General features: G+C 42.8%; 7 non-coding genes across 7 annotated transcripts; all 7 read left to right on the top strand.

Moving 5' to 3' along the window:
- Nucleotides 1-5227: 5227 nt before the first annotated feature.
- Nucleotides 5228-5299, top strand: TRNAP-UGG (transfer RNA proline (anticodon UGG)). The gene has a single exon. It is a non-coding gene; the product is annotated as a tRNA-Pro (tRNA).
- Nucleotides 5300-5386: 87 nt separating this feature from the next.
- TRNAP-UGG (transfer RNA proline (anticodon UGG)) lies at nt 5387-5458 on the top strand. The gene has a single exon. It is a non-coding gene; the product is annotated as a tRNA-Pro (tRNA).
- Nucleotides 5459-6168: 710 nt separating this feature from the next.
- TRNAP-UGG (transfer RNA proline (anticodon UGG)) lies at nt 6169-6240 on the top strand. The gene has a single exon. It is a non-coding gene; the product is annotated as a tRNA-Pro (tRNA).
- Nucleotides 6241-6327: 87 nt separating this feature from the next.
- Nucleotides 6328-6399, top strand: TRNAP-UGG (transfer RNA proline (anticodon UGG)). Its single transcript has one exon. It is a non-coding gene; the product is annotated as a tRNA-Pro (tRNA).
- Nucleotides 6400-6950: 551 nt separating this feature from the next.
- On the top strand, nt 6951-7026 carry TRNAP-AGG (transfer RNA proline (anticodon AGG)). The gene has a single exon. It is a non-coding gene; the product is annotated as a tRNA-Pro (tRNA).
- Nucleotides 7027-11459: 4433 nt separating this feature from the next.
- On the top strand, nt 11460-11531 carry TRNAP-AGG (transfer RNA proline (anticodon AGG)). Its single transcript has one exon. It is a non-coding gene; the product is annotated as a tRNA-Pro (tRNA).
- Nucleotides 11532-11777: 246 nt separating this feature from the next.
- On the top strand, nt 11778-11849 carry TRNAP-AGG (transfer RNA proline (anticodon AGG)). The gene has a single exon. It is a non-coding gene; the product is annotated as a tRNA-Pro (tRNA).
- The last annotated feature ends 4657 nt before the right edge of the window (nt 11850-16506 follow it).

Genomic DNA, 16506 nt, shown 5'->3' with positions numbered 1-16506 from the left:
ACGTATGACCTGAAATAACAAATAGGTGTGACACTTATCGGTGTAATACGCGATGCTTAAAACGTATGACCTGAAGTAACAAATAAGTGTGACACTTACTAGTACACTTAGACTTGAAATTTGTTTCGACAATGACATTTTTTTAAAGATAACGTCCAGGGCATTCATTCGTTTTTATCGCTAAAGATTTTTCGTGCAACCAACACCTTAACATTTTAACAATCTGCAACCATTTAACATCTTATTTTCTTAAATAAAACCAGAGAAGGTAACCATGAAAATGTTGAAATAGCAATCAATTGAATACAGCCGGTTTATTCAATAGTCAAATTTATCATCTTTTGTTACACTTTATCAAAACTTTTTGCCTTATATATTTTAGGGCCTAGATAGCGAGCATGTTTTTGACCGATCGTTTTATAGGATCTTGGCGTAAATAAATTTCCTACTTCTACATATCTGTTGTCGTAAGTTTTAGTCAAGTCGATAAGTTGTTTGTGTTTGAAAGGGTATAATAAAATTTCTTTAGCAGAAAAACTTTAAATTCATCATATAGTAATTGATTTGGGTAATAATAATTTCGTACACTCACAACCTACGCATAAACATTACAAAAACTAAACCGTCACGACGGTGAGCGAAAAAACACCATCCAAACCAAACCGCAAATGCATCCGTTAACGCTCACCGTCACACGGTGGTTTTGCCAACCCTTTGAGAAACTGCGTACGCAGTGATTACACTTTGCACCGAAAATGCGAACGCGTTCGCAGTCCTGACAGACAGACAGACCCACCCACAGACCCACCCACAGACCCACCCACAGACCCACAGACAGACACGGTCGTTGTATAACCCCTCCTAGGGGCCTTTGTCCCCTCGGAGAGGTAAAAACTGAGTTCCACGTTTCTTTTCCGATATTTTTGGTTAAAATTTCATAATCAATTTCGATAACTTCTTTTGAATTATTCAGTTTATTTGTTTCGCGTATGTTAGGGACACTAATATAAATATTAACTATATGAGTAGTGGATAACTCTTCATTTTTTACGTTTTGCTTAATGAAAAGTGGTCAATACTCGTTTTAGTAGTGGAAGTTACTCGAGTAGGGTTATTTATACATGGAAAAAAGCCGTTTTCGTGTAGTACGTTTAGGTACTCAGTAACTATTTTCTCGCGTGGCAATAAAAGATCTATATCTATATCTCCAGCCCAAATTACATTTTCAATATTCGTATAATAAGGCAATTTGGAATTCATATCACTAATAAATTCTAGAGCACTGTTACTCGGTAACATCCTATAATCCTGTAAATTTTATTATTAGGTAATTTGACGTCGATACTTTTGATAGTTGCTTCGGCTATCGTAAATACACTCTCAACTAAACTTAAATCATTTATTACGGAAATAACTATGCCACCGTTTCGGTTTTAACACATTTTTGTAAAACAGTAATTATAACCATTTGTTTTGAACTCATTATTTTCCATAATTTGATATGTTAATTGATTCTAAATAAACACAAAATTGGTCAAAGTTTTTTTCTCAAACTTCGTATATTTAAGTGGAGAACTTTTAAACCATGCGAGGTTAACGAATTGAACATTGAAACAATCTATAGGTATTTGCTAAGTTTGTTGATACTCAAATAAACGTCGCGCCGAGGTCACCATAGCAACGGGGGATTCTCCGCTCAACACCTGTTCTAAATAAATCACAGCGTTAAAAATGTAGATAAACGCGGAGAAAAGCATTCCTTTAAAGGAGCGCTAACGCCGTGGAGAGAGATAGAGTTCGCGGTAATCAGAGGAGCGCTAACGGCGTGGAGAGATAGTTAGCGGTAATCAGATTCCTTTGTGTTCGACCTGTACTGAACTAACCACATCGCGTTTTATACAAACTAGTTTCGCTTTGTTTTTGTTGTGGAATAATGACTTATAAAGAAAACAAGGACTATGAACTGATTAAACATATAAATAAAGAATTGAAAAAAATTAATCGTCAACTTGAAATGGATTTGAATGCACAAAGAATGAGATATTTTCAAAAAGAGCATAATTCTCACGAAATTCTTTTGGAACGAGCCGCAACAACTGGATTCTTAAAGGCGATAGACGAGTTAGTGGTTTTTATTGATAGCGTGTTAAATGTTATTAACGATAGTTCCTTTGTGTCAACAACAAATGTTGTAAAATAAAGTCTTAAATTTAAATCAGAGTTTTTTATTTTAAACTTAGAAGGATGTAAGATAATTTAAAAAAAAGTGATAACAATTTGACAAACATATTTAATTTCAGGTTCAGAGTTGAAAATTATTTTATAACATTGTATTACTCATTTTTGAGTTTTGTAAAAAAGTTTTATTATCAATTTTATTCAAATAAGCAACACATTGGTTTTTTAGATGTAAAGTAGTTTAATTGTTAAAGAACTAAAACCCAAACATATTAACATCACAGAATGCAAAACGTAGCAGACCGTTAAAATGTATTATAAATCAAACAAATGTTTCGTGTAATGAAATTGATTTCTTACTATTTTGTATGATCGCTTAAATGTATCGGCTGCGTTTTTTAATTAATTTACTTTTGTATTTAAAAATGTTAAGTTATATTTTAAGAGTTATATTTATAATATGGATTAATACAGGAGGACTATAAATCGCTGTTTGACTTGGCCATCTACCGCACATTTAAAACCGTTTTTACTTGGTAGCGTTATAAATTTACATAATACTATTACATTGTCCATTTGACGTAAGGGATTTGATTGGTCATTGTTTAAATGACGTAATATATTTCAAAAACATTTTCAGTTTATAATTTTTTTATTAGTAAATGTTTTGTTGGTTATTATACAAATGTAATTCTTGCTTCGTAGGATTCACCTTAAACTCGTAAGTAAGTTATTTCCGCCCGTTATTTCATATAACGCTATAAAATACCATTATTATTAAGTCAATACGCGGAAGATTATAACAAAAAGTGTAACAGTAGTTTTGACGACAAAGTATTTCTTAAATTTGTTAGGCTTAGCTTTTTACCGCATTATTAACGTTTATTTAAATTTCATGAGCGCGAACCGACATTTTTTGATTTATGTAAATATTTCGTATAGTGGCAATGTATTCAATATAAATTAAAAAGTTCTTAATACTATTATGTATATTCAATACGCGAACAAAATATTGAAACTTGATAGCGACCTAAAAAATGCATGATTGACAAATGTTATAATGTAATCTTTATGGAAGACCCCTTTCCATAATCGTAAATCAGATGATCACGTGACCCGCCTTTTTTATCGAACCATCTAGGGAAAACGTGTTACACACGCCGAAACGCGAGTTCTTGTAATGCCTAGATATGTAATTCCCCCTTTTAACACATGTTTACGCGAGATGACCCCAACGGATGGCAGGATATACAATCTTTACCCCGTTATTCGCGTACTGACTATGTTTAAAAAAACTTGAAATATCCACTCCCTTATTTCTTCCCGCGCGTCGTTATTAAAAGTTAAGTGACGGTAATATATGATACATATGTCATAATAATCAAGTTCAAGCCATCTAGGTACGTAACGATATAGAAATCCGTTAGGAACAACTTGTTTAAAAAGCGTTAAAAAATTGACGTAAATATGGTAAACTTCCTAAAAAAATAACAAATATGGCCACCCTACGGAACCCGTTTGAATATGCGACATTAAAGATGGCGGCCAAATCACGTAAATTTTCGACGTAATAATTCGATGACATAATTAATAGGTGATTCTCTCGGTATTGTCACTAAAGGTATTTACGCCGCTCAGTTATTTCTACTCCGAATAACACCTGCTCGTAATCAATCAAACCTGTCACCACTTTAACAATGCCCGAGTATAGCCAACCTGGGAATTCCTTTAAAGGAGTACTGACCCCTTTTCGCGCCAAAATACCAGCCAATCAGCGCCATTTTGAATAATTTCGCGCCAGCCAATTAGCGCGCAGTATCCGCGTCGCGTAGTAACCACGTGGTTCCCGCGCCGCGTAGTTACCACGTGGTCCCCGCGCCAGCCAATCAGCGCGCGCGCCACCTGGCGGGAGTAACCTGACACCCGTGGCCACGCCCACAATGTCGCCACCTGCCGGAAGTGACCTAGTTTACACACAGGGGGGAAGGAAGCGGGGACTTCCGGTGCCGACCCCCTTTCTACCTGTACATTGAAAAACCTTTGATGATTGTGGACACTCCTACTTACATATTCACATATTGAGAGCAAACTAACATGGTTCGTTGGTCTAGGGTTATGATTCTCGCTTTGGGTGCGAGAGGTTCCACGTTCAAATCCCGGACGGACCCCGCGGAAAATTTTTTTACCGATCAGATTTATGGAGGGGACTTCAACGGGTTATTCAAGATATTCATATATTGAGAGCAAAGCAATATGGTCCGTTGGTCTAGGGTATGATTCTCGCTTTAGGTGCGAGAGGTCCCGGGTTCAAATCCCGGACTGACCCCGCGGAAAATCTTTCTACCGATCAGATTTATGGAGGGGACTTCAACGGGTTATTCAAGATATTCACATATTGAGAGCAAAGTAATATGGTCCGTTGGTCTAGGGGTATGATTCTCGCTTTAATTGCGATAGGTCCCGGGTTCAAATCCTGGACGGACCCCGCGGAAAATCTTTCTACCGATCAGATTTATGGAGGGGACTTCAACGGGTTATTCAAGATATTCTCATATTGAGCGCAAAGTAATATGGTCCGTTGGTCTAGGGGTATAATTCTCGCTTTGGGTGCGAGAGGTCCCGGGTTCAAATCCCGGATGAACTCCTCGGAAGATCTTTCTACAAACCAGTTTTATGGAGAAGTTTTCAACGTGTTAGGCTACATATTCACATATTGAGAGTAGATTAACATGGTTCGTTGGTCTAGGGGTATGATTCTCGCTTTGGGTGCAAGAAGTTCCGCGTTCAAATCCCGGACGGACCCCGCGGAAAATCTTTCTACCAATCAGATTAATGGAGGGGACTTCAACGGGTTATTCAAGATATTCTCATATTGAGCGCAAAGTAATATGGTCCGTTGGTCTAGGAGTATAATTCTCGCTTTGGGTGCGAGAGGCCCCGGGTTCAAATCCCGGATGAACTCCTCGGAAGATCTTTCTACAAACCAGTTTTATGGAGAAGTTTTCAACGTGTTAGGCTACATATTCACATATTGAGAGTAGATTAACATGGTTCGTTGGTCTAGGGGTATGATTCTCGCTTTGGGTGCGAGAGGTCTCGGGTTCAAATCCCGGACGGACCCCGCGGAAGATCTTTCTACAAACCAGTGTTATGGAGAAGTTTTCAACGTGTTAGGCTACATATTCACATATTGAGAGTAGATTAACATGGTTCGTTGGTCTAGGGGTATGATTCTCGTTTTGGGTGCGAGAGGTCCCGGGTTCAAATCCCGGACGGACCCCGCGGAAAATCTTTCTACCAATCAGACTTATGGAGAAGACTTCATCGGGTTACGCTACATATTAACATATTGGGAGCAAACTAAAATGGTCCGTTGGTCTAGGGGTATGGTTCTCGCTTTGGGTGCGAGAGATCCCGGACGAACCCCGCGGAAAATCTTTCTACCAATCAGTTTTATGGAGGAGACTTCAACGGGTTATTCAAGATATTCACATATTGTCAATAAAATTAACATGGTCCGTTGGTCTCGGGTATGATTCTCACTTTAGGTGCGAGAGGTCCAGGGTTCAAATCCCGGACGGACCCCGCGGAAGATCTTTCTACAAACCAGTTTTATGGAGAAGTTTTCAACGTGTTAGGCTACATATTCACATATTGAGAGCAATGTAACCTGGTCCGTTGGTCTAGGGGTATGATTCTCGCTTTGGGTGCAAGAGGTTCCGCGTTCAAATCCCGGACGGACCCCGCGGAAAATCTTTCTACCAATCAGATTAATGGAGGGGACTTCAACGGGTTATTCAAGATATTCTCATATTGAGCGCAAAGTAAAATGGTCCGTTGGTCTAGGAGTATAATTCTCGCTTTGGGTGCGAGAGGTCCCGGGTTCAAATCCCGGATGAACTCCTCGGAAGATCTTTCTACAAACCAGTTTTATGGAGAAGTTTTCAACGTGTTAGGCTACATATTCACATATTGAGAGTAGATTAACATGGTTCGTTGGTCTAGGGGTATGATTCTCGCTTTGGGTGCGAGAGGTCCCGGGTTCAAATCCCGGACGGACCCCGCGGAAGATCTTTCTACAAACCAGTGTTATGGAGAAGTTTTCACTGTGTTAGGCTACATATTCACATATTGAGAGTAGATTAACATGGTTCGTTGGTCTAGGGGTATGATTCTCGTTTTGGGTGCGAGAGGTCCCGGGTTCAAATCCCGGACGGACCCCGCGGAAAATCTTTCTACCAATCAGACTTATGGAGAAGACTTCATCGGGTTACGCTACATATTAACATATTGGGAGCAAACTAACATGGTCCGTTGGTCTAGGGGTATGGTTCTCGTTTTGGGTGCGAGAGATCCCGGACGAACCCCGCGGAAAATCTTTCTACCAATCAGTTTTATGGAGGAGACTTCAACGGGTTATTCAAGATATTCACATATTGTCAATAAAATTAACATGGTCCGTTGGTCTGGGGTATGATTCTCACTTTAGGTGCGAGAGGTCCAGGGTTAAAATCCTGGACGGACCCCGCGGAAAATCTTTCTACCGATCAGATTTATGGAGGGGACTTTAACGGGTTATTCAAGATATTCACATATTGAGAGCAAAGTAATATGGTCCGTTGGTCTAGGGGTATAATTCTCGCTTTAGGTGCGAGAGGTCCCGGGTTCAAATGCCGGACGGACCCCGCGGAATATCTTTCTACAATACACTTTTATAGAGAGTATTTCAACAGGTTAGGCTACATATTCACATATTGAGAGCAAAGTAACATGTTCCGTTGGTCTAGGGGTATGATTCTCGCTTAGGGTGTGAGAGGTCCCGGGTTCAAATCCCGGACGGACCCCACGTAAGATCTTTCTACAAACCAGTTTTATGGAGAAGACATCAACGGGTTATTCAAGATATTCACATATTGTGAAAAAAGTAACATGGTCCGTTGGTCTAGGGGTATGATTCTCGCTTTGGGTGCGAGAGGTCCCGCGTTCAAATCCCGGACGGACCCCTCAGAAAACCTTTCTAACAATCAGGTTTATGGAGGAGTCTTCAACGGGTTAGGCTACATATTCACATATTGAGAGCAAACTCACATGGTCCGTTGGTCTAGGGTATGATTCTCACTTTGGGTGCGAGAGGTCCCGCCTACAAATCCTGGACGGACCCCGCGGAAAATCTTTCTACCGATCAGATTTATGGAGGGGACTTTAACGGGTTATTCAAGATATTCATATATTGAGAGCAAAGCAATATGGTCCATTGGTCTAGGGGTATGATTATCGCTTCGGGTGCGAGAGGACCTGGGTTCAAATCCCGGCCGGACCCCACGGAAGATCTTTCTGCAAACTAGTTTTATAGAGAAGTTTTCAACGGGTTAGGCTACATATTCACATATTGAGAGCAAAGTAACATGGTCCGTTGGTATAGGGGTATGATTCTCGCTTTGGGTGCGAGAGGTTCCGCGTTCAAATCCCGGACGGACCCTGCGGAAAATCTTTCTACCGATTAGATTAATGGAGGGGACTTCAACGGATTATTCAAGATATTCACATATTGTGAAAAATAACATGGTCCGTTGGTCTAGGGGTATAATTCTCTCTTTAAGTGCGAGAGGTCCCGGGTTCAAATCCCGGACGGACCCCGCGGAAGATCTGTCTACAAACCAGTTTTATGGAGAAGTTTTCAACAGGTTAGGCTACATATTCACATATTGAGAGCAAAGTAACATGGTTCGTTGGTCTAGGGTTATGATTCTCGCTTTGGGTGCGAGAGGTTCCGCGTTCAAATCCCGGACTGACCCCGCGGAAAATTTTTCTACCGATCAGATTTATGGAGGGGACTTCAACGGGTTATTCAAGATATTCATATATTGAGAGCAAAGCAATATGGTCCGTTGGTCTAGGGTATGATTCTCGCTTTGGGTGCGAGAGGTCCCGGGTTCAAATCCCGGCCGGACCCCACGGAAGATCTTTCTACAAACTAGTTTTATAGAGAAGTTTTCAACGGGTTAGGCTACATATTCACATATTGAGAGCAAAGTAACATGGTCCGTTGGTATAGGGGTATGATTCTCGCTTTGGGTGCGAGAGGTTCCGCGTTCAAATCCCGGACGGACCCTGCGGAAAATCTTTCTACCGATTAGATTAATGGAGGGGACTTCAACGGATTATTCAAGATATTCACATATTGTGAAAAATAACATGGTCCGTTGGTCTAGGGGTATAATTCTCTCTTTAAGTGCGAGAGGTCCCGGGTTCAAATCCCGGACGGACCCCGCGGAAGATCTGTCTACAAACCAGTTTTATGGAGAAGTTTTCAACAGGTTAGGCTACATATTCACATATTGAGAGCAAAGTAACATGGTTCGTTGGTCTAGGGTTATGATTCTCGCTTTGGGTGCGAGAGGTTCCGCGTTCAAATCCCGGACGGACCCCGCGGAAAATTTTTCTACCGATCAGATTTATGGAGGGGACTTCAACGGGTTATTCAAGATATTCATATATTGAGAGCAAAGCAATATGGTCCGTTGGTCTAGGGTATGATTCTCGCTTTGGGTGCGAGAGGTCCCGGGTTCAAATCCCGGACTGACCCCGCGGAAAATCTTTCTACCGATCAGATTTATGGAGGGGACTTCAACGGGTTATTCAAGATATTCACATATTGAGAGCAAAGTTATATGGTCCGTTGGTCTAGGGGTATAATTCTCGCTTTAGGTGCGAGAGGTCCCGGGTTCAAATCCCGGACGGACTCCGCGGAAGATCTTTCTACCGATCAGATTTATGGAGGGGACTTCAACGGGATATTCAAGATATTCTCATATTGAGCCCAAAGTAATATGGTCCGTTGGTCTAGGGTATGATTCTCGCTTTGGGTGCGAGAGGTCCCGGGTTCAAATCCCGGACTGACCCCGCGGAAAATCTTTCTACCGATCAGATTTATGGAGGGGACTTCAGCGGGTTATTCAAGATATTCACATATTGAGAGCCAAGTAATATGGTCCGTTGGTCTAGGGGTATGATTCTCGCTTTAAAGAGTTGCGTTCGAGCTTTTGGAGAGTGCAGGTCGTTCGATTTTGCGCTCCGTGTTTTCGTCGCTCTAAGCCTAAGCGGGGTATTTTACCAATTTATTTTTCTTTCGGTTATTATTCGTGCATTTAAATCTATAGTTGTTAATTTATTAATTTGGTAAGCCCTCCTGGGTGTTTCTACCCAGGATGGACGCATTCAAGAGATCGGTTTTTATTGATTTTAAACGAAATCTACCAAGTTTTGAAGTTGTGTCTACGGCGGTGATTGCGAACTTTGGTCTCGATTGTGCATCTGCTTTAGTTGTCTGTGATGAGGGTGGTTACATTCTCACCTTGAAGACTTTGGCCGATGTCGAGGGCGTTATTGATTCGGGCTTGGATATTGACGGTGAGATATATGAAATTTCAAGCGTTTCTGCGAAGACGGTGACTGTCGCCTTTTCGGACTTACCTGAGTTTGTGACTGATGAAGCCGTTTTATCCAAATTAACGTCGCTTGGCTGTGAAATCAAGGGTCCGCTTGTTTGGCATAGAAAGGCATCATTCTATTGCGGACTTCGTACCGTTCGTGTTACCTTACCTGAGAGTCTGTCATCATTACCATATCGCTTACGAGTTGCCGATGCTGTTGGTCGGGAGAAGTTTTACGCTGTCCGACATGATTCTCAGTTGAAAATATGTAATAAATGTTATTCTCCTGACCATATTTATCGCAATTGTCCGGATTTCAAGTGCTTCAAGTGCGAGAAGCAGGGTCATGTTGTTCGGGAGTGTCCACTTTGGCCGCGTATGGCGTCCCGCGACTCTGATACGGCGGCTGTCGGTGGTGCGGCCGGTGACGCGATGGTCGTTGATCCTGTCTCAGTCGCTATTCCTCAAGGTTCTTCGGTCCGGGCTGGTGGCGGTGAGTCTTCAGTCGTCGGCGCCGGTCTCAAGTCTGATCCGCGTCGGAGTGCTAAGCATTCGTTGTCGTCTAGTGATGGTGATTTCGGAAAGAAAATGTCTTCTTCTGGCTCTGCTCCGAAAGTAAAGAAAGTTCCCTCTAAAATGCCTCTGGTCCCTTTCGAGGGTCATCGCCGGCCTGATTGGTGGCCTAGGGAGGTTGTCTGGCCTCCATCTTCAGAGAACGAATTTTACGCCCGGGTGTGTCGGTATCAGGGTCAGCCTGTTACCAGTCCTCTGTATAAGGACTTTGTGATCCCGGATGATTACGGTTTCAATGTATAAGTTACACATTAATGGTGATTGATTTTCTTAATGTTTTGCGGCCTTTTCTGTGTTCTGTCGGTTCTAAGCCTTTGCTTCCCATTTTCAATAAGGAGTTTTTTTCGTTAATTTATTTCTTCTTAATCGTCTTTAATGCTGTTTTATATCTACTAATGAGTATTTTTGTTCATGAATTATTTCTACAACATGTACTGCCTGATAGTGTTTGATACGTTGCTTTAATTTTTTTTATTTCTCGCTATTGTTTAATCAATATTATCTAATCGTTTTTCTTTCTTTATCGATGTTCATTTTCGCGACCGATTTATCAAATGTTACTTTGTATTTTTTTCCTTGTTCTATTATCTTGTTGCATTTCGCTTTTTGTACCATACACGCGTCGTGTATTTTTTTAATGATATAATTAAAAAAAAAAAAAATTCTCGCTTTAATTGCGATAGGTCCCGGGTTCAAATCCTGGACGGACCCCGCGGAAAATCTTTCTACCGATCAGATTTATGGAGGGGACTTCAACGGGATATTCAAGATATTCTCATATTGAGCCCAAAGTAATATGGTCCGTTGGTCTAGGGGTATAATTCTCGCTTTGGGTGCGAGAGGTCCAGGGTTCAAATCCCGGACGGACCCCGCGGAAGATCTTTCTACAAACCAGTTTTATGGAGAAGTTTTCAACAGGTTAGGCTACATATTCACATATTGAGAGCAATGTAACCTGGTTCTTTGGTCTAGGGGTATGATTCTCGCTTTGGGTGCTAGAGGTTCCGCGTTCAAATCCCGGACGGACCCTGCGGAAAATCTTTCTACCGATCAGATTAATGGAGGGGACTTCAACGAGTTATTCAAGATATTCACATATTGTCAATAAAATTAACATGGTCCGTTGGTCTCGGGTATGATTCTCACTTTAGGTGCGAGAGGTCCCGGGTTAAAATCCTGGACGGACCCCGCGGAAAATCTTTCTACCGATCAGATTTATGGAGAGTATTTCAACAGGTTAGGCTACATATTCACATATTGAGAGCAAAGTAACATGTTCCGTTGGTCTAGGGGTATGATTCTCGCTTAGGGTGTGAGAGGTCCCGGGTTCAAATCCCGGACGGACCATGCGGAAAATCTTTCTAACAATCAGATTTATGGAGGAGGCTGCAACGGGTTAGGCTACATATTCACATATTGAGAGCAAACTAACATGATCCGTTGGTCTAAGGGTTTGAATCTCGCTTCGGGTGCGAAAGGCCCCGTGTTGAAATCCCGGATGGACCCCGCGGAAAATCTTTCTACCAATCAGTTTTATGGAGAGTATTTCAACAGGTTAGGCTACATATTCACATATTGAGAGCAAAGTAACATGTTCCGTTGGTCTAGGGGTATGATTCTCGCTTAGGGTGCGAGAGGTCCCGGGTTCAAATCCCGGACGGACCCTGCGGAAAATCTTTCTAACAATCAGATTTATGGAGGAGGCTTCAACGGGTTAGGCCACATATTGAGAGCAAACTAACATGGTCCGTTGGTCTAAGGGTTTGAATCTCGCTTCGGGTGCGAAAGGCCCCGGGTTGAAATCCCGCATGGACCCCGCGGAAAATCTTTCTACCAATCAGATTTATGGAAGGGACTTCAACGGGTTAGGCTACATATTCACATATTTAGAGCAAATTAACATGGTCCGTTGGTTGAGGGGTATGATTCTTGGTTCGGGTGCGAGAGGTCCCGGGTTCAAATCCTGGACGGACTCCGAAGAAAATCTTCCTACCAATAAGTTTTATGGAGTAGACTTCAACGGGTCAGGCTACATATTCACATAATGAGAGCAAACTAACATGGTCCGTTGGTCTAGGGGTATGGCCCTCGCTTTGGGTGCGAGAGGTCCCGGGTTCAAATCCTAGACGGACCCCGCGGAAATTCTTTCTACCAATCAGTTTTACGGAGGAGACTTCAACGCGTTATTCAAGATATTCACAAATTGTGAAAAACGTAACATGATCCGTTGGTCTAGAGGTATGATTCTCGCTTTGGGTGCGAGAGGTCCCGGGTTCGGATCCCGGACGGACCCCCGGAAGATTTTTCTACAAACCAGTTTTATGGAGAAGTTTTCAACAGGTTAGGCTACATATTCACATATTGAGAGCAAAGTAACTTGGTTCGTTGGTCTAGGGGTATGATTCTCGCTTTAGGTGCGAGAGGTTCCGCGTTCAAATCCCGGACGGACCCCGCTTAAAATCGTTCTACCAATCAGTTTTATGGAGGAGACTTCAACGGGTTATTCAAGATATTCACATATTGAGATCAAAGTAATATGGACCGTTGGTCTAGGGGTATGATTCTCGCTTTGGGTGCGAGAGTTCCCGGGTTCAAATCCCGGACGGACCCCGCTTAAATTCTTTCTACCAATCAGTTTTATGGAGGAGACTTCAACGGGGTATTCAAGATATTCACATATTGTGAAAAACGTAACATGGTCCGTTGGTCTAGTGGTATGATTCTCGCTTAGGGGATTCGCGTTTGGATTTTTGGAGAGTGCGGTTCGTTTTTCTTTACTCTCCTCGCCGGTTCGCTAAGCCTTAGTTTCGGTTATTTTTCTTACAATTTGTTTGCTTAAATTATAATTTACTAATCTGGGCAGTTTTTTTTTCGGTTTCCTTGCCCTCCTGGGTTTTTGTCTGAAATCCAGGATGGATATTTTTAAACGCTCTAACTTTTTAACCTGCGCTAACCAAGATATAACAGAAGATGATGTTATTACGGCGATCCACCTGGCTTTTGGGTTGGAGGCCATCTCGTCGGTTGTTCCAACTACAGGTGGTTTTTTTGTTACGTTCGTCACTGTCAAGGACGCCGAGGACTGCGTTTTGCAGGGAATTGATATTAATGAAGAAGTCTATGCCGTGTCGAATGTTGCTGTTAAGGTAGTGGTAGCCTCTTTTTTTGGTTTACCGGAATTTGTTGCTGACGAGGCTTTGATGGAGAAATTGCGTAGTATGGGCTGTGATTTAAAGGGAGAGATCGTATTGGCGAAGAATAAGAAGAATATTTACACGGGAGTTCGACGTGTGAAGGTGGCGTTACCGGAAGGGGTTTCGTCACTTCCCTATCGCATTAAACTTAAGGACATGATGGGGGTGGAGTCCTTTTACGAAGTCCAGCATGATCGCCAAGGCCGGGTCTGTAACGGGTGTTTGGCTTCCGATCACATATACAAGGACTGTCCTAAGTTTGTTTGTTTCGGTTGCGAGCAACAGGGCCACACCGTTCGTAATTGTCCTCAGCGGGCTGGTAATGATAATTCCGCTGATAAGGCAGAGGGCGTTGCGCCACAGGATTCGGCTGACGTGGGTGTTAGTAAACCGGATGCTGCGATAATTAATCGTTCTTCTAAATTTAAACAGAGCGGTAGGCCTAACAGCAAGCGTCATCATTCAACGGACGACGGTGACGTCATTTTGTTTCCGTATCGCCGAAAGAGTTCCTCTATTCTTAAGTCCTCCCGCCTGACCGGTAAGCTTGCCTCTACGCCCAATTTGCCTCCTGGTGACGACTCTGACCCCATGGGGTCTGGAGGGCAACCGTCTGATGGAGTTTTGGAAGATCACAACATGGCATAATTAATATGGCGTTACGTTTTTTATCGCTAAATGTTAATGGATTGCGTGATAAGACGAAAATGGAACCTGCAATAGCTTTTATAAAGGACTATGATCTCGTTTTTTTACAAGAAACCCACTGGCTCCCGGAACATGTAGCTATTTTTAAAACGTATTTTAGAGGTAAAGTTTTTATTGACCTGGATTTAAATAATGGAGGTTTTTGCGGTGTTGCAACTTTAATACGGCCAGGGTAGTACATAAAAATACGGGGCGTTTTTTATTGACCTCATTGGAAATAGATGATACCTGTATCGACTATATTAATGTTTACGCTCCAAATGACGCAGCCTCCCGTTCGACCTTTTTTAAAGAAATCGCCAATATTTGTAGTACGCTTCATCGGCCTTTTATTTTTGGCAATCTAAATGATGTCATGAACCCTTCAATGGACCGGCGCCCGGCAAATTATTCGTTACCAACCATGTCTGGCGAACTTTCATTAGTCGATGTTTGGCGTCACTACCATCCTTCGCAATTTGAATATTCGCGGGCTGGATTTGTTTTTGGGCGATATTTATTCTCCCGAATAGACTACTTTTTCGTTCGGCGGCCCGAACTAGCTCTTTTATCTCGTTGCACTTACATGGTTTCTCCTTTTTCTGATCATAAAGCCCTCATAGTGCAAATTGATCTGTCTGGTTCTCCGAGAGGGCCGGGAACTTGGGCTTTTAATTCCTCTTTGTTGGAGAATGATAACTTTCTCACTGGTTGTACTCGTATAGTGGAACGAAGCCAAACCTCACTTGACTACCGGGAAGAAATTTTTCGGTGGTATGAAGATTTGAAAATATCTTTGCGTGATTACGCTATTTTTTACTCCAAACATTTGGCCTCGCATCGTCGCGCGCATAAAACCAAATTGCAAATAGAGAGACCTTGCTCGTCGGAATTTGTCAGTTGATGAAGAAACCAAACTTATTGTTTTGACGGAATCCCTTTCTCAAGTTACCGCCCATGAGTTCGTTGGTGCCGCAGTTCGTGCGAAAGCCCAGCACCTTTTAGCCGACGAAAAACCTACTGCTTTTTTTCTGCGCCTCGAAAATTTTCGGCAGAGGAAAAAAACGATTCAGTCGCTTACATTGTCCAGTGGCGAGATCACCCGCGACGGTACCACTATTCGTCAGAATATTTTTGAATACTATGCGAGGCTCTATGCTAAGGCACCGGTAGATCCCGTAGCTGGCGGGATTTTTTCTTCCTTGGTACAGGGAAGAGTATCAGAGGACAAACGGCGGAGCCTGGACAATACCATTGTCTGGTCGGAGATTGTTACGGCCTTAAAATCAATGAAGCGGGGGAAAAGCCCTGGCCGCGATGGCTTCACAGTCGAGTTTTGGTCATTTCTCTTGCCTTTAGTCAAGGAAGGTTTTCTTCGGGTTTTGGCCACGATTGCTCGGGATGGTGTACTGCCCCGTACAATGACTGAGGGTCTGATTTTGCTTGTCCCTAAGTCCGGCGATCTCACTTTTTTGGCGTCTTGGCGTCCTATATCGCTGCTCAATGTAGACTATAAAATACTCGCGAAGTTCTTTGCTAATAGGCTGGCACCTCTTTTGCCGGATATAATTTCTCCATGCCAGACGGGAGCGGTGAGAGGCCGGGACATATCGCAGACGCCTCGCTTTTTGCTGGATGCGTCTGAACTTGTATTGGCAACAAACGCACCAGGAGTTTTGTTAAAACTGGATTTGGAGATGGCATTTGATCAAGTGGACTGGTCCTTTTTGTTTGAAGTGCTTCGCAGTATGGGCTTTGGTGCTTTTTTCCTCAAATGGATTCAAGCCTTTCTAGTCCACGCCAAGTTATGTGTCCGGGTCAATGGCTTTTTGACGGATTTTTTTCCCCTGCGCCGTTCAGTTCGCCAGGGTTGCCCGCTTAGTCCCCTCCTCTATATCCTTTCGACAGAACCACTTTTCGCTGCGCTGTTGCGCAATTCGGCTATTCCACGGCTCCCGATGTTTGGTACCGGCCACTTACCTTTGCTGTTTGCGCACATGGACGATAATACGATTCTAACCAGTTCAACTGATGGGATGGTCGAGGCTATTCATGAATACGAGCGGTATGGTCGAGCGTCCGGAGCCAAATTAAACGTAAAGAAATGTCAGGCGCAGTGGCTTGGGTCGTATCGCAATCGCCTTCCGATGGTGATCTCTGGGGTGTCCATAAGTGGCGACCCACTGAAGATTTTGGGGATTTATTTAACGAACGATGGTCAAGAATTGCTCCGTCTTAACTGGAACCCCCAAATGGACAAGTTCACCGGCACTTTACGTTCGTGGAAACAACGTCGTCTTACGTTAACGGGCAAAATTGTCGTCATTAACGTGCTGGCGGCTTCCACGCTTTGGCATACTCTGAGCTCGGTAGATTTGCTATTAGCCTGGGCACAAAGATTTAAAACGGCGGTGATGGATTTTATTTGGGGTCCTGGCATG

The sequence above is a fragment of the Leiobunum rupestre genome, chromosome 10 (genome assembly GCF_980474605.1).
Source record: "Leiobunum rupestre chromosome 10, qqLeiRupe1.1.hap1, whole genome shotgun sequence".
Taxonomy (NCBI): Eukaryota; Metazoa; Arthropoda; class Arachnida; order Opiliones; family Sclerosomatidae; genus Leiobunum; species Leiobunum rupestre.
The sequence above is the reverse complement of the archived record's forward strand: the minus strand, read 5'-3'. Positions and strand labels throughout refer to the sequence as shown.